We start from the raw sequence: 18,996 nt of genomic DNA on the forward strand, positions 1-18,996 counted from the left end.
TAAAATAAATGTAAAAAATTTGCTCAATGAAGTAATCCAACAATGTGTACACCGCCATTTTGTTTATTTCAAGTCTTCTCTCATTGATCAAGATAGGTCTCTGTTATCATGACATGCAGCGCTTTGGCTTGGACACCCACCTGTTGACAAAAATCTATGGGTAAATCACATTATCTGGTGTAACAATCTGTAGCTACAGTTCTCTGGACTTGTGTGTCTCTATACACCCGAGACACACTCGTCCGTACACACTGAACTGTACTACAATGTTCATACAAAAATGGTATATAACCATAACATTCTTGTTGAATACCCAATTGTCTTGAGTTAGCATTAAATGGTGTACACTCCCCTGTATTTAGATTATGACAAATTAACATTCTTTGGATATCTGATTGACTAGCATCTGTTTGATAGAAAATATCCATGTTTATTTTATGGGGGTTCTACAGCACACCTGTTGATATGCTGAACCAGATTAGTTACAGGTTAAGTGCCCACAATAGCAACTATAATTGAGTACTGGCAATGTCTGCTGTGGCAGGCGGGAAGGTGCAAGTTACCTGAAAAATATCTAATCTCTCAATGTTCATCTCTAAGTGTACCAAATTCATGCTGTTCAATTTCTCTTATTTTTAGGGCGGGGGAGAATGCCCCCGGACTCCCTACTGGCTTTGGGCTAAGCACCCAATGTCTTCAAATCCTAGACATTCCCCTGGTATATAGGCTAGTCTAACCCTTGGGTCTATGTAATGAATAATGCACCTCAATTAGAAACGTGCATCCTCTACACTACACGACACAAGAAATATGATCTAGCCAGGACGACTATATCCGCCGGAGACATTCTAATGATTTCTTCGGGTTGCCGTTTCAACCAGTGTTCCTTAGAATGGTTGGGTTCATACCGTCCCGTAAAAGGAGTCAAATGTACTCATTGTACGTTCCGTTTGTCTATCAAAAGTACATTACAGTAGCCTACCGAAAGAAACTGTCAAGGCGTTAGCTTGTGAAATAAGAAGCTGTGATTGGAGTTAGCTTCTGTCAAACGGATCTTTTCTCCATTATCATTGGATGGAATTCCAGTCAACTGGTATTTTATTCATTTCGATTGGAGTATACTGTCAGTGGGCGGTAACGTTACTCTGCGATCACTGAAATGCAGTTCGGGAGGCGGTATCATTGTGGTGGCAGCGACACTCGGAGACTCCCGACAAAATTGTTTTTAAAAAGTGTCAGAAAACGGTGAGTCAACTCAAAATAAACACTGCATTTTATTGGGCAAAACCTCTAGGTACCTCGGGTTGCGGTTAACATGTCGTTCTGATACGGTTTGTTGATTTATCAGTGAAGGGACATTGAATTTGGATAAGAATTACGCACAATACGCATCAATGCAAGAAGTGCATGAACGAAGTCGCAGTCACACGGAGTGTCACAGCGCAGGAGCTATGGTTGTTCGCAAAGTTCTGCAAGTTTGTGTGGCCATAATGTAGTTAAATCAGGGCTAAGCAACTGTGCACAAAGTTCATATTCGTAGGAGCCTTTAGAAAGTGCAACTGGTATATTTTCTTCTAGGGCTTCAGGCAGCTCAGTCGGGACCTTCCGTAGAATTTACGTTGTATTCCGACTGTTGACAGATGTGAAAACGTTGTAACATTTGAATCATTTCGATGTTACCGTTTTCAGTTTTGACTGTACGGCCCAAAATAATATGTCGTTTTACTATCCTGTTAGGCTAGCCTACATGTTAGGCTGTGATTTAGTGAATCTAATCTCCAAATGAACCCCACTGTAGGTCTACTGGATACCGCGTCTAAGATATTGCTTGCACTGTAATTTAGCCAGAAAGTTGTTTATCTTGAACATGTGCAGTCTGCATAGAGCAGATTGTTGTTATTACTGTATAGCTCTCCCTGCCATGTGTTTTAAAGCTCACAGTCTGTAGGCCCGCACACCATGAAAGGGAACCTGTACCCACTACCCCTCCCAATTTCCCAATGCCTCACATTAGTGTAAACACTGAGCTACTTTCTCTCTGTGTTTGGCCTATTATCAGCCCTTTAGGCCTGTCGTGATGCCATTGGAGAGTTAACCATTATCTCCTAGATATTGATGATAGGAATGATAAGAGAAGGATTATGCTTGTTATTAGAGAGGAGTGTGGATCCTGCGGGAGATTACTGGACAATCCTCCTCAGATTACTGCGGGCAGGAGGAATCGGTGGGTCCATCTAGCCCAGCGGATGCCTGCTTCATTAACGCCTACATGCGATCTGATTATCAAACGTTACTGTTTTTTTTTTTAACTATATAAACATAGAATGTGATCAGAATGATTTAGCTGGTTAAATAAAGGCTAATTAAATTGAGGGTAACACTTTTACATGAAGATGTTGTTATATTGATGAGTGATGCTGCTATTACTGTAATTATGAACAGCTTTGTTGTTGTTACTAGCTATAGTATTATTACATCGTAGAAACTTTAATGTAAAGTCTTATCTAAGTGAACATAGGTTTTCTTCAATTTCTTTGGCACCACAGTTAGTTAACCGCTGTTAGAGAAATTCCAGCATGAATCCACATGCACTCATTTCATACCAAATTGGCAAAATGAAGTGGAGGCCTGATCTAATCTGTGTGTGTGTGTGTGTGTGTGTGTGTGTGTGTGTGTGTGTGTGTGTGTGTGTGTGTGTGTGTGTGTGTGTGTGTGTGTGTGTGTGTGTGTGTGTGTGTGTGTGTGTGTGTGTGTGTGTGTTTTTGTGTGGGTTGGTGAGGCAGCTCTTTGTCTGGTGGCCCATGCTAGCTTGTAGTATGTCTGAGAGGAAAGCTAAGAGGAAAGTGTGTTAGGCTGTAGATTTATCATGCAGACATGTACTCGTTGGTGTGTTCGCATACCGAGGGAGAATTTTGAACATGCTTGTCCTGACCTGGAAGGATTCCACTGGGATTACTGTCAGATATGGTAAAGATGTAAAAAAAAAAAAAAATGAAAGTAGCCTATCTAGGGAGATGCCACCGGTAAAAGTCTGGTAACCCAGAGGCTGCATTTACACAGGCAGTAGAAATTGTGATCTTTTGCCCAATTATGGGCAAAATATATGATTTGTCAAAAGATCTGATTTGGGCTGACTGTATAAACACAGCCTTAGTGACGTTTGGTTAGGCTGTTAGAGGTTTGTATTGGCTAGTCTAGTTCTTCCTCATGTCAGCTGTAACTTCGTGCATCACCGTCATCCTAGTACAACCTCACTTAAACAGTGGGGATTTCATTATCCTCAAAAACATGGTATGGATACATTGTTTGATCTACCTGTTTAATTGTCCTATTTGGCGTCTACGTCCCAGTGCCTGTGAATGTAATGCCTCTTTCAGCTCCGAGCCATCTCAATAGGAGCAGACAAACCTGGAAGCTCCAAAACAATCCCCCGTCAAGGTTGTCCCAGGCCTCGCAATAAATAAAAAAAAGCACAGTGGAAAGAATTGCCGTTATTCAGAAATGCATCCGGCGCGTTGTGGATTGTGGAAGCATTGGTTAGGAATTCTACAAGGGGGGGACACAGACAGACAGAGGAATCCTGAGGTCAGCGCTACGTCACCACAAAGGGCAAATGTCAACAAGAAATGTCAACTTTGAGGGGGAGACCTTTTAATGCTGTCAGTCAACAGTGTCTACGCTCCCTCAATAGAGACACTTGTGCAATGGTGAGCCTCTGATCTTTAGATACAATACTGTTAGCTCCAGCTACATACATGGGACACATTGTCAGTATGCATTAAAACCCCCATTTCCATGCTTGGATTATTACACAACGCTGAATAGAACACTACTGAATGAAATGTAGGTTATCAGGAAGGGGATGAATGAAATAAATGAACAGGCATACTAGATGACAGAGACCCTCATTTATCCTACCAGTTTAGCAAGTAAAAGTCATAAGGGCAAACCAATTGAGTGCAACTAAGTACTCTCAATTCCCCTCCACTCTTCCCACTCTACTAATCTGGCCTGATCTGTGTCTCCCATCCCTGCGGCTGCTGCTCACCATGACTCTGCTAGCCTGGCCTGGATGACACTTCTGGAGTGACGGTGTGCTTTTCTACAAAACACCCGGCAAGCAGCATGTGGTGCTGCAGAGATAGGATGTCAGGTCCTGGTAACTGGAGACCTAGAGAGCCCTGGTCAACCCTAGAGAGCCCTGGTCAACCCTAGAGAGCCCTGGTCAACCCTAGAGAGCCCTGGTCAACCCTAGAGAGCCCTGGTCAACCCTAGAGAGCCCTGGTCAACCCTAAAGTGCCCTGTTCGACCCTAGAGTGCCCTGTTCGACCCTAGAGTGCCCTGTTCGACCCTAGAGTGCCCTGTTCGACCCTAGAGAGCCCTGGTCAACCCTAGAGAGCCCTGGTCAACCCTAGAGAGCCCTGGTCAACCCTAGAGAGCCCTGGTCAACCCTAGAGAGCCCTGGTCAACCCTAGAGAGCCCTGGTCAACCCTAGAGAGCCCTGGGCAACCCTTGAGAGCCCTGGTCAACCCTAGAGAGCCCTGGTCAACCCTAGAGAGCCCTGGTCAACCCTAGAGAGCCCTGGTCAACCCTAGAGAGCCCTGGTCAACCATAGAGAGCCCTGGTCAACCCTAGAGAGCCCTGGTCAACCCTAGAGAGCCCTGGTCAACCCTAGAGAGCCCTGGTCAACCCTAGAGAGCCCTGGTCAACCCTAGAGAGCCCTGGTCAACCCTAGAGAGCCATGGGCAACCCTAGAGAGCCCTGGTCAACCCTAGAGAGCCCTGATTTTCCCTAGAGAGCCTTGGTCGACCCTAAAGAGCCGTAGTCGACCCTAAAGTGCCCTGTGAGACCATAGAGAGACCTGGGTGACCCTAAAGAGCCGTAGTCAACCCTAGAGAGCACTCTGTGACCCTAGAGAGACCTCTGTGACCCTAGAGAGCCCTCTGTGACCCTAGAGAGACCTGGTTGACCCTAGAGAGTCCTGGTTGACCCTAGAGTGCCCTGTTCGACCCTAGAGTGCCCTGGTCGCCCCTAGAGTGCCCTGGTCGCCCCTGGAGAGCCCTGGTTGACCCTAGAGTGCTGGATATAACCAGACAGAGGCTGTAGTGCTTAGTGAGTTAGCTTGACTCCAGCTCCTCATCGCTAAGTCACAGTGTACCGTACTGGAGCCTCCTACCTCTCCACTGCCCCTCCACTGCCCAATCTGTAATTGATAGGATCAATTAGCCATAATGCAATTACAGCGGCCCTGCTTCCTGTCCATCCGGCCAGACTGAATATTTTATGATCTGATGAGCGTCCGTGAGCAGGGATCAATACTCAAGTAACCAGCTTTTATGGCCAATGTTTTTACATTGGCCTGGTTTTTACCTAAGTTCCACTTACTTATACAATCATGTGTGATAATAAGTAGTGATGCACCGATATTACATTTTTGTCCGATACCGATGTCCGATTTTTTTCCTTGCCAAAAAACCCAATACCGATAACTGATTTTTTAAATGTTAGTGACCTTTTAAGCATTCTTGTACAGTTAAATAGTTAACACACACACGTGGACGCAGTGGTCTAAGGCACTGCATCTTAGTGCAAGAGGCGTAACAACAGTCCCTTGTTCAAATCCAGGCTGTATCACATCCGGCCGTGATTGGGAATCCCATAGGGTGGCGCACAATTGGCCCAGCGTCGTCCGGGCTGTCATTGTAAATAAGCATTTGTTTCCTAACTGACTTGGCTAGTTAAATGAAGGTTACACACACACACCACACTGGCCAAAAAGTTATTTTGTTGGCATTTACGTATGTCCCCATTACCAGTAAAACATCATCAAAACCTATTTCTTTCACTTACTTGCTGTGCTGTTTGGTTGTTCATTTGTTCAGTCGTTTCATTCTCAAACAGAATTTCTATGGAATTCCGTTTGGGTCTTTGCGTGTCCCCCAACAAATAACACTATTGGACGTGTCAAATAAGCTTGTTGACCAATCAGGACCTGAATATGACTGCATGTCACATTATAGTTTAACGCGTTCATACATTTTTTTACATAGTTATTACACATTGATTACACTGATCACTCGTATTTCATATGTCACAACGATTCATCGATACGTATGCTATGATGTTGGTAAAGTTGTCTCGCACACCTACAGTGCTGGACATAAAAAGAGCTAGCTAGCTCATGGATGCAAACTATGTTCTTCCCCAAAAACATAGCAAAAACAACAATCTGTTTCAGTAGCTACAGTTAGCTAGCTAACTATATAGCTAGGGGTCATCTAAAATAACCCTAATTTATAAGAGTTCTTATTTGATTAATGGTCAGACCCATCTATGTGAAGCCAGCCACAATAAGGATTAGCCACACATGTGGACTTTGTGGTTAGCCTTCAAAATAAAAGTATGGCATAATTCTACTATTTGTATTCATTTGCATCACTGTCAATGACGTAATTTTATTTTGAAGGCTAACCGCAAATTCCAGTATTGTGCCTAATCCTTATTGTGGCTAGCCAGATGAAGCTAGCTGACTGCTTATAACTAGCTTTGGGCAACAGGGTTTAGTAGCTGGCTAGTTATTTATTTTCATGAACTGAAGTTCAATTTCAATAGGCGAACAACAAGTGACAACCTTGCTAATACTCACAATGTTACGGTGCGTGAATGAGGACCCAAAAGCGAATTAACTTAAACAGAGCTTCTTTAATTACCAAACATAGGTAGGCTCAGACGGACCGGCAGATTCCGACAGGACAAGACAAGGTTACAGCAAACATGACGACAGTCTGGTTTAGGCATGAAACACAACAAACAAGAATCCGACAAAGACAGGAACAAAAACAGAGAGAGATATAGGGGACTAATCAGAGGGAAAAAGGGAACAGGTGGGAAAAGGGGTGACGAGGTGGTTAGGAGGAGACAAGGCACAGCTGGGGGAAAGAGGGGGAGAAAAGGTAACCTAACAACGACCAGCAGAGGGAGACAGGGTGAAGGGAAAGGACAGAGACAAGACACAACATGACAGTACATGACAGTACCCCCCCACTCACCGAGCGCCTCCTGGCGCACTCGAGGAGGAAACCTGGCGGCAACGGAGGAAATCCTCGATCAGCGCACGGTCCAGCACGTCCCGAGAGGGAACCCAACTCCTCTCCTCAGGACCGTACCCCTCCCAATCTACGAGGTACTGGTGACCACGGCCCCGAGGACGCATGTCCAAAATTCTACGGACCCTGTAGATGGGTGCGCCCTCGACAAGGATGGGGGGGGGGGGGGGAAGACGAGCGGGGGCGCGAAGGACGGGCTTGATGCAGGAGACATGGAAGACCGGGTGGACGCGACGAAGGTATCGCGGAAGAAGAAGTCGAACTGCGACAGGATTAATGACCCGAGAAATACGGAACGGACCAATGAACCGCGGGGTCAACTTGCAAGAAGCCGTCTTAAGGGGAAGGTTCTGAGTGGAGAGCCAAACTCTCTGACCGCGACAATATCTAGGACTCTTAGTTCTACGCTTATTAGCAGCCCTCACAGTCTGCGTCCTATAACGGCAAAGTGCAGACCTGACCCTCTTCCAGGTGCGCTCGCAACGTTGGACAAAAGCCTGAGCGGAGGGGACGCTGGACTCGGCGAACTGAGATGAGAACAGCGGAGGCTGGTACCCGAGGCTACTCTGAAAAGGAGATAGCCCGGTCGCAGACGAAGGAAGCGAGTTGTGGGCGTATTCTGCCCAGGGGAGCTGTTCTGACCAAGACGCAGGGTTACGAAAAGAAAGACTGCGTAAGATGCGACCAATAGTCTGATTGGCCCGTTCTGCTTGACCGTTAGACTGGGGGTGAAAGCCGGAAGAGAGACTGACGGAAGCCCCAATCAAACGGCAAAACTCCCTCCAAAATTGAGACGTGAATTGCGGACCTCTGTCCGAAACGACGTCTGACGGAAGGCCATGAATTCTGAAAACATTCTCGATGATGATTTGTGCCGTCTCTTTAGCAGAAGGAAGCTTAGCAAGGGGAATGAAATGAGCCGCCTTAGAGAACCTATCGACAACCGTAAGAATAACAGTCTTCCCTGCTGACGAAGGCAGTCCGGTGACAAAATCTAAGGCGATGTGAGACCACGGTCGAGAGGGAATAGGAAGCGGCCTGAGACGGCCGGCAGGAGGAGAGTTACCGGACTTAGTCTGCGCGCAGACCGAACAAGCAGCCACGAAACGACGCGTGTCATGCTCCCGGGTGGGCCACCAAAAACGCTGGCGAATGGAAGCAAGCGTACCCCGAACGCCAGGGTGGCCGGCTAACTTGGCAGAGTGAGCCCACTGAAGAACGGCCAGACGAGTAGGAACGGGAACGAAAAGAAGGTTCCTAGGACAAGCGCGCGGCGACGGAGTGTGAGTGAGCGCTTGTTTTACCTGCCTCTCAATTCCCCAGACAGTCAACCCGACAACACGCCCCTCAGGGAGAATCCCCTCGGGGTCAGTGGAGGCTACTGAAGAACTGAAGAGACGAGACAAAGCATCAGGCTTGGTGTTCTTAGAGCCCGGACGATAAGAAATCACGAACTCGAAACGAGCGAAAAACAGCGCCCAACGCGCCTGACGCGCATTAAGTCGTTTGGCAGAACGGATGTACTCAAGGTTCCTATGGTCAGTCCAAACGACAAAAGGAACGGTCGCCCCCTCCAACCACTGTCGCCATTCGCCTAGGGCTAACCGGATGGCGAGCAGTTCGCGGTTACCCACATCATAGTTACGTTCCGACGGCGACAGGCGATGAGAAAAATACGCGCATGGGTGGACCTTGTCGTCAGAGAGGGAGCGCTGAGAAAGAATGGCTCCCACGCCCACCTCTGACGCGTCAACCTCGACAACGAACTGTCTAGAGACGTCAGGTGTAACAAGGATAGGAGCGGATGTAAAACGATTCTTGAGGAGATCAAAAGCTCCCTGGGCGGAAACGGACCACTTAAAGCACGTCTTGACAGAAGTAAGGGCTGTGAGAGGAGCTGCCACCTGACCGAAATTACGGATGAAACGACGATAGAAGTTCGCGAAGCCGAGAAAGCGCTGCAGCTCGACGCGTGACTTAGGGACGGGCCAATCAATGACAGCTTGGACCTTAGCGGGATCCATCTTAATGCCTTCAGCGGAAATAACAGAACCGAGAAATGTGACGGAGGAGGCATGAAAAGTGCACTTCTCAGCCTTCACAAAAAGACAATTCTCTAAAAGGCGCTGGAGGACACGTCGAACGTGCTGAACATGAATCTGGAGTGACGGTGAAAAAATCAGGATATCGTCAAGGTAAACGAAAACAAAGATGTTCAGCATGTCTCTCAGGACATCATTGACTAATGCCTGAAAGACAGCTGGAGCGTTAGCGAGGCCGAAAGGAAGAACCCGGTATTCAAAGTGCCCTAACGGAGTGTTAAACGCCGTCTTCCACTCGTCCCCCTCCCTGATGCGCACGAGATGGTAAGCGTTACGAAGGTCCAACTTAGTGAAAAACCTGGCTCCCTGCAGGATCTCGAAGGCTGAAGACATAAGAGGAAGCGGATAACGATTCTTCACTGTTATGTCATTCAGCCCTCGATAATCTATGCAGGGGCGCAGAGACCCGTCCTTCTTCTTGACAAAAAAAAACCCCGCTCCGGCGGGAGAGGAGGAGGGGACTATGGTACCGGCGTCAAGAGCTACAGACAAATAATCTTCGAGAGCCTTACGTTCGGGAGCCGACAGAGAGTATAGTCTACCCCGGGGGGGGGTGGTTCCCGGAAGGAGATCAATACTACAATCATACGACCGGTGTGGAGGAAGAGAGGTGGCCCTGGACCGACTGAACACCGTGCGCAGATCGTGATATTCCTCCGGCACCCCTGTCAAATCACCAGGCTCCTCCTGTGAAGAAGAGACAGAGGAAACAGGAGGGATAGCAGACATTAAACATTTCACATGACAAGAGACGTTCCAGGAGAGGATAGAATTACTAGACCAATTAATGGAAGGATTATGACAAACTAGCCAGGGATGGCCCAAAACAACAGGTGTAAAAGGTGAACGAAAAATTAAAAAAGAAATGGTTTCACTATGATTACCAGAAACAGTGAGGGTTAAAGGTAGCGTCTCACGCTGAATCCTGGGGAGAGGACTACCATCCAGGGCGAACAAGGCCGTGGGCTCCTTTAACTGTCTGAGAGGAATGTCATGTTCCCGAGCCCAGGTCTCGTCCATAAAACAGCCCTCCGCCCCAGAGTCTATTAAGGCACTGCAGGAAGCTGACGAACCGGTCCAGCGTAGATGGACCGACAAGGTAGTGCAGGATCTTGAAGGAGAGACAGGAGTAGTAGCGCTCACCAGTAGCCCTCCGCTTACTGACGAGCTCTGGCCTTTTACTGGACATGAAGTGACAAAATGACCAGCGGAACCGCAATAGAGACAGAGGCGGTTGGTGATTCTCCGTTCCCTCTCCTTAGTCGAGATGCGGATACCTCCCAGCTGCATGGGCTCAGCACCCGAGCCGGCAGAGGAAGATGGTAGTGATGCGGAGAGGGGGGCGACGGAGAGCGCGAGCTCCTTTCCACGAGCTCGGTGACGAAGATCAACCCGTCGCTCAATGCGAATAGCGAGTTCAATCAAGGAATCCACGCTGGAAGGAACCTCCCGGGAGAGAATCTCATCCTTTACCTCTGCGCGGAGACCCTCCAGAAGACGAGCGAGCAAGGCCGGCTCGTTCCAGCCACTGGAGACAGCAAGAGTGCGAAACTCAATAGAGTAGTCTGTTATGGATCGATTGCCTTGACATAGGGAAGACAGGGCCCTGGAAGCCTCCTCCCCAAAAACAGATCGATCAAAAACCCGTATCATCTCCTCCTTAAAGTCCTGATACTGGTTAGTACACTCAGCCCTTGCCTCCCAGATTGCCGTGCCCCACTCACGAGCCCGTCCAATAAGGAGAGATATGACGTAGGCGACACGAGCAGTGCTCCTGGAGTAAGTGTTGGGCTGGAGAGAAAACACAATATCACACTGGGTGAGGAACGAGCGGCATTCAGTGGGCTCCCCAGAGTAACACGGCGGGTTATTGATTCTGGGCTCCGGAGATTCGAAAGCCCTGGAAGTGGCCGGTGGATCGAGGCGGAGATGGTGAACCTGTTCTGTGAGGTTGGAGACTTGGGTGGCCAGGGTCTCAACGGCATGTCGAGCAGCAGACACTTCCTGCTCGTGTCTGCCTAGCATCGCTCCCTGGATCCCGACGGCTGAGTGGAGAGGATCCGAAGTCGCTGGGTCCATTCTTGGTCGGATTCTTCTGTTACGGTGCGTGAATGAGGACCCAAAAGCGAATTAACTTAAACAGAGCTTCTTTAATTACCAAACATAGGTAGGCTCAGACGGACCGGCAGATTCCGACAGGACAAGACAAGGTTACAGCAAACATGACGACAGTCTGGTTCAGGCATGAAACACAACAAACAAGAATCCGACAAAGACAGGAACAAAAACAGAGAGAGATATAGGGGACTAATCAGAGGGAAAAAGGGAACAGGTGGGAAAAGGGGTGACGAGGTGGTTAGGAGGAGACAAGGCACAGCTGGGGGAAAGAGGGGGAGAAAAGGTAACCTAACAACGACCAGCAGAGGGAGACAGGGTGAAGGGAAAGGACAGAGACAAGACACAACATGACAGTACATGACACACAAGGATTCCTAAATCATTGCTAAGAATAATGACAATGACTGCAGTTTGTACCGGTCATTGTTTTCAGGCTGGTTGTATTAGTGCTAGCTGGGTACTAAGCTAAAGCTAGCTAGCTAAGCCAGAAGTTGAGGTTGAACGAATGATGCTTTATTACCAACGCGGTATTGTAAACAGGTCTTTCTTGGCCGGTGATTGCTTGTTTGCAGCCTTTTTTGTACAGCATTGACAGTGCTACTGTATCTTTTTTGACACGCAAAGACCCAAACGGCGTTCCATAGTATGTACGTCGTGAAGCTAATAGCAGTGACGCTATTACTGTGTAACTCCGGTAGGAAAAATGAAAAATAGCACACTTGGTAGTGTGTACCGGTGCTCGACCAGTTGGCAAAAGCCAACTTCACCCACGACAGAGAACAGTTGATTGTCAAGGGCAATGAATTCCATTAGCTTGGCGTTAATGGATTTCGCCTTTGAGTTGTCTCGCTGAAATGTTCTTACTCATTCAAATGACTGCTGGACTTGTTGACTGCTCGATCCACACAGCAGACATTGTGGGCTAGGTTAGGAATGCTGTGTTGCACGCGTAGCGCCACATTTTACGTGGCATCATTAGGTCATGTACCTACGTTTTATATAGGTATGCACGGTAGCTTTGACGTCAGATTTTAACATCAACGTTAAACTAGACTCCAATATGTTCACTGATATATCGTGCATCCCTAATAACGAGTTTACTTTTTTGGGGCACATACTCAAAGTAGCCTGGGCTATATATCATAGACAGGGAGAAGATGTTGTAAGACTGATAGGACAGGACTGTCTCCCTATAAAAACATCAATCATTCGCGCGAATGGAACATCTTTTGCTTCATCTCTCCTGCCTCTGACTGTGTAGTTGGCTCATTCAGACATGTTTATGTGTTAGTTTTGGACCCGTTTCAGGCAGCCAAATGTGCTGCCAGAAGGGTTTTTCTGTATTTCCAAGGTACTCCAAAAGAGACTGAAGTTATACATTGTCTACTGGCTGATATATGGGTCTGGGACTGGAAGTGGAACAATGGCCTATCTCAATTACGCTAGGCTGTCATAATGAAGAGTGGTTGGCATTGTGTATGGCACCTTAAATATTTATTCTCACCTCAAATTAGGTCGTATTCGCTGGTGTTCATTGATTTTTGTTTCTTTTCCACACCTGAATAATGGTGGAATCAGGAGGCCATTTTACTTTGAGTTTTGTGGGATGGGCCTTAAGGTTGTCCTCAACAACAACAAAAAAGTATTGGTCGCCCGAGAGTCGTCTGTTCTTTCAACCAATCAAACTTGTATTTTTCCTTATATAGGCACATCCTATGTGTTTTAATCAAATCAACTATATGCACTGAGCTTGTCTGATGCTTTAAGAGCACTGTTTGATGAAATAATGAATGACTGGAGGGAGTCCGACCGTAATGGATTTGATTGTGCCGGACCGGGCTCAGACAGCGAGTGGCTATGTGACTAGCACCTGTTGTCTCTCTGTCCTCCCTGCTGCAGCGACCAGCACAGAACATCAACAGTGTTTACCTGCGTTGCTGAAGATGTAACATAATTACAGCCATTTTCTGACTGAAAGGTTGTGTTACCGAAATACCTCATTTGTTTAGGAAAAACAGTCCCTATTACCTCAACCCTTTGCTCTCTTTACGTGACACGTGTATGAATCGCATGCACGTGACCAATAGGGCCTGACCTATAGCATATCATAATCACATCGATAAATTGGTAATTACAAACTCTGAACACCGTAACACTTGTGACAAAAATGGATACAGAAGATGTGACAAATTAACTAAATGAATGTTAATGTAATTCATGTTTAGTGGTTGCTCAGGAGGTAAAGGGAAAGTCAGATGTGTGGAATAAATGTGACTAGTTGTGGAAAATACTGGCTATCAAGAAAAAGAAGGTAAGGAACAAGCACTGCGTGCATATTATGTGTGATGAACAGGTGCTGATAGATTACAATATATAGTGCATTCGGAAAGTATTCAGACCCCTGCCCCTTTTCCACATTTTGTTACTTTACAGCCTTATTTTAAAATGGATTAAATAAATAAAAAATCATCATCAATCTACACACAAAATCCCATAATGACAAAGTGAAAATCTTTTTTTAGAATATTTTTGCAAATTTACTAAAAACAGAAATACGTTATTTACATAAGTGTTCAGACCCTTTCCTATGATACTCAAAATTGAGCTCAGGTGCACCCCGTTTCCATTAATCATCTTTGAGATGTTTCTACCACTTGATTGAAGTCCATCTGTGTTAAATTCAATTGATTAGACATGATTTGTAAAGGGACACAACTGTCTATATAAGGTCCAACAGTTGACAGTGCATGTCAGAGCAAAAACCAAGCCATGAGGTTGAAGGAATTGTCTGTAGAGCTCTGTAGGTCCACAAGAACACAGTGGCCTCCATAGTGCTTGAATGGAAGAAGTTTGGAACCACCAAGACTCTTCTTAGAGCTGGACGCACCGGCCAAACTGACCAATCAGGGGAAAAGGGCCTTGGTCAGGGAGGTGACCAAGAACCTGATGGTCACTCTGACGGAGTTCCAGAGTTCCTCTTTGGAGATGGGAGAACCTTCCAGAAGGACAACCTTCTCTGCAGCACTCTACCAATCAGGCCTTTGTGGTAGAGTGGCCAGATGGAAGCCACTCCTCAGTAAAAGGCACACGACAGCCCGCTTCGAGTTTTGTCAAAAGGCACCTAAAGACTCTCAGACCATGAGAAACAAGTTTGTCTGGTCTGATGAAACCAAGATTGAACTTTGGCCTAAATGCCAAGCGTCACGTCTGGAGGTAACCTGTCACCATCCCTACGGTGAAGAATGGTGGTGGCAGCATCATGCTGTGGGGATGTTTTTCAGTGGCAGGGACTGGGAGACTAGTCAGGATCGAGGGAAAGATGAACGAATCAAAGTACAGAGAGATCCTTGATGAAAACCTGCTTGAGTGCTCAGGACCTCAGAATAGGGCAAAGTTTCACCTTCCCAACAGGACAACGACCCTAAGCTGAGATGATCAGCAGAGAAGAATGGGAGAAACTCCCCAAATACAGTTGTGTCAAGCTTGAAGGGTCATACCCAAGAAAAAGCAAGGCTCTGTGTAGATTGATGAGGAGAAAACAAACAATTTAATCAATTTTAGAATAAGGCTGTAATGTAACAAAATGTGGAAAAGTCAAGAGGTCTTTCCGAATGCACTGTAGTTTCTCTGACCGTTTGGAACAATGTAAACAACACTAAATAAATTGTAAGCAGAGAGTCTGTTGTAACGTTTTAGAGTTTTTTTGTAAAACCTTTATTATAGCAAATACTAAAACCAGTCGCATTCATTCTTGAATGCAATTGCCAAAGTGGAACAGTTTATTGATTCTTTACGCTAATTGGTCGAGGGTCGCTTTGTTATTTTATAACTAAAATGCTTGATTGCATTTCTAATCGTGAATGACCCTTATGCTGTGTGATGACATGAACTAATGAATGATTGATTAATACAGTAGCTTATATGAGTAATGAAATATAGGCCTAAGTAAGTTACGGTAAGATTACGGTAAGATTAAACAGGATGCGCTTTTAGGCCTACAGCTGGTGGTGGTTATACAAGGCTGCTATACTAAACCTACTAAAGATTATGACATTACTGATTATGATAATGATGATAATCATAACAATAATAGTAATAATAACAATAAGCAGATAAAAAAAGGAGGGTTGTTATTATTATTTAAATAAATATAATTGTTCTGACAATTTGGAACAGTGTGAACAACAGTAAATAATAAATAATACCTGAGAGACTGTTCTAATGAGAAACACTTTATTACACTATATTACAGCAGAGGATGAGTCTATTACAGCAGAGGATGAGTCTATTACAGCAGAGGATGAGTCTATTACAGCAGAGGATGAGTCTATTACAGCAGAGGATGAGTCTATTACAGCAGAGGATGAGTCTATTGCAGCAGAGGATGAGTCTATTACAGCAGAGGATGAGTCTATTACAGCAGAGGATGAGTCTATTACAGCAGAGGATGAGTCTATTGCAGCAGAGGATGAGTCTATTGCAGCAGAGGATGAGTCTATTACAGCAGAGGATGAGTCTTTATTACAGCAGAGGATGAGTCTATTACAGCAGAGGATGAGTCTATTACAGCAGAGGATGAGTCTTTATTACAGCAGAGGATGAGTCTTTATTACAGCAGAGGATGAGTCTTTATTACAGCAGAGGATGAGTCTATTGCAGCAGAGGATGAGTCTATTACAGCAGAGGATGAGTCTATTACAGCAGAGGATGAGTCTTTATTACAGCAGAGGATGAGTCTTTATTACAGCAGAGGATGAGTCTTTATTACAGCAGAGGATGAGTCTATTACAGCAGAGGATGAGTCTATATTACAGCAGAGGATGAGTCTATATTACAGCAGAGGATGAGTCTTTATTACAGCAGAGGATGAGTCTTTATTACAGCAGAGGATGAGTCTATTGCAGCAGAGGATGAGTCTATTACAGCAGAGGATGAGTCTATATTACAGCAGAGGATGAGTCTATATTACAGCAGAGGATGAGTCTATATTACAGCAGAGGATCAGTCTTTATTACAGCAGAGGATGAGTCTTTATTACAGCAGAGGATGAGTCTTTATTACAGCAGAGGATGAGTCTTTATTACAGCAGAGGATGAGTCTTTATTACAGCAGAGGATGAGTCTTTATTACAGCAGAGGATGAGTCTTTATTACAGCAGAGGATGAGTCTTTATTACAGCAGAGGATGAGTCTTTATTACAGCAGAGGATGAGTCTTTATTACAGCAGATGATGAGTCTATATTACAGCAGAGGATGAGTCTATATTACAGCAGAGGATGAGTCTATATTACAGCAGAGGATGAGTCTATTACAGCAGAGGATGAGTCTATATTACAGCAGAGGATGAGTCTATATTACAGCAGATTATGAGTCTTTATTACAGCAGATGATGAGTCTTTATTACAGCAGATGATGAGTCTTTACTACAGCAGAGGATGAGTCTATATTACAGCAGAGGATGAGTCTATATTACAGCAGAGGATGAGTCTTTATTACAGCAGATGATGAGTCTTTATTACAGCAGAGGATGAGTCTATATTACAGCAGAGGATGAGTCTATATTACAGCAGAGGATGAGTCTATATTACAGCAGAGGATGAGTCTTTATTACAGCAGAGGATGAGCCTATTCCAGCAGAGGATTAGTCTATTCCAGCAGACGATGGGTCTTTATTATAGCAGAGCATGAGTCTTTATTACAGCAGAGGATGAGTCTGTATTACATTAGAGGATGAGTCTGTATTACATTAGAGGATGAGTCTTTATTACAGCAGAGGATGAGTGTTTGTTATACAAGCACCAAATGATATCTCTCTCCGGTTTATCCTCCTTTTAATAATCCAAAGTACATCTCCTACTCTTCCCATCCTTAGGTTCTAACCTCACCATCATTCCATCGTTGTTCTGACCCTGGCCTTTCTCATCCATCGTATCCTTCAGATGTTTTTCACTGTTTTGATAGAGAGAGCTTGGAAAGTCAAAGCTTTGTATTTGTAAGAGATTCCAAGCCAAGCGCTGTACAGTGTAGTACTGTTTGATAATGGATTCATTGACGTGATTTAAGACCAGTGACAAGGAATGCATAATTCATGTAAACTAGAAAGGCAACCTTGAGTTGGAGGTTTCTGTTGATGCACTGACAATGCAGGAGAGGGAGCAATGAATGCATGAACAAATGAATAAATGAATGAATGAATGAATGAATGAATGAATAACAAGAAAAGGAAAGAAAGAGAAAGGGAGAGAGCAGACTTGAAACTACTTAATGTCATTCACACCTGCTATGAGTACTTAGTATTAATCACTACTACAACCTAACATAGAACTGAGCTTTGGTTCATTTGTTCCCTTGGGCTCTTTCAGACTTAGGCCCAGCTTAGTTTGTCTGCTACCTGTGTTTCAAGTGTTTGGTTTTGAGATAATGATTGTCCTTTGTGTCTGCTGCTGTGCATTCCATTGCCATGTGTCAAGCCTCTGTAACAATGGTCAGCATAGTTCCCAATCCTGCCAAACACAGACCCAGAGCTGTGTCAGGGTGTGTGAACGGTTAGGGGGAAATTGTGGAGTGTCTGAAACAGAGAGAGAGTATGTACATGTATACGTAGGAGGCATAGGGAATTCTCTGTCACTCTCCTCAAACCCTAAATCCCACACAGAGACTACACTGACTTGTCAGACGAGAGACAGAGAGACAGTTAGAGAGAGAGGGAGAGAGATAGAGAGGGAGAGAGAGTTAGTCTGGAATAGGGTGTGGCAGTGACTGAGCAGAACTATGCTCTCTCTCTCTCTCCTTCCCTCCCTCTCTCTCTCTCTCTCTCTCTCTCTCTCTCTCTCTCTCAATTCAATTCAATTCAATTCAAGGGGCTTTATTGGCATGGGAAACATGTGTTAACATTGCCAAAGCAAGTGAGGTAGACTGCTCTTTCTCTCTCTCTCTACCCCTCTCTTTCTCTCTCTCTACTAGAGGTTGACCGATTAATCAGAATGGCCGATTAATTAGGGCCGATTTCAAGTTTTCATAGCAATCGGAAATCTGTATTTTTGGGCGCCGATTTCCGATTATTATTAAAAATATAAATATATATTTTTTTATACCTTTTATTTAACTAGGCAAGTCAGTTAAGAACACATTCTTATTTTCAATGACTGCCTAGGAACTGTGGGTTAACTGCCTTGTTCTGGGGCAGAACGACAGATTTTCACCTTGTCAGCTCTGGGGATCCAATCTTGCATTTCACCATGCCAATCTTACAGTTAACTAGTCCAACGCTCTAACCATTGCACTCCACGAGTAGACTGCCTGTTACGTGAATGCAGTAGAAGACAGGGTAAATTGCTAGCTAGCATTAAACGTATCTTATAAAAAACAATCAATCATAAACACTAGTTATAACTACTAATCCAGTTTAGCAGGCAATATTAACCAGGTGAAATTCCTCTTGCGTTCATTGCACGCAGAGTCATGGTATATGCAACAGTTTGGGCTGCCTGGCTCATTGCGAAGTAATTTGCCAGAATTTTACGTAATTATGACATAACATTGAAGGTTGTGCAATGTAACAGCAATATTTAGACTTATGGATGCCACCCGTTAGATAAAATACAGAACGGTTCTGTAATTCACTGAAATAATAAACGTTTTGTTTTCGAGATGATAGTTTCCGGATTTGA

General features: G+C 45.1%; 1 protein-coding gene across 1 annotated transcript in view; it reads left to right on the forward strand.

Annotated features, from left to right (window-relative positions):
• Nucleotides 1-1,180: 1,180 nt before the first annotated feature.
• Nucleotides 1,181-18,996, forward strand: part of LOC139420513 (microtubule-associated protein 4-like) — a 42,318-nt gene continuing 24,502 nt past the window's right edge. The window contains exon 1 of the mRNA XM_071170719.1: nt 1,181-1,245. The gene's annotated coding sequence lies outside the window, so the exon portion shown is untranslated. The remainder of the gene's footprint in view (nt 1,246-18,996) is intronic.

The sequence above is a fragment of the Oncorhynchus clarkii genome, chromosome 11, assembly GCF_045791955.1.
Source record: "Oncorhynchus clarkii lewisi isolate Uvic-CL-2024 chromosome 11, UVic_Ocla_1.0, whole genome shotgun sequence".
In the NCBI taxonomy this organism is placed as follows: domain Eukaryota; kingdom Metazoa; phylum Chordata; class Actinopteri; order Salmoniformes; family Salmonidae; genus Oncorhynchus; species Oncorhynchus clarkii.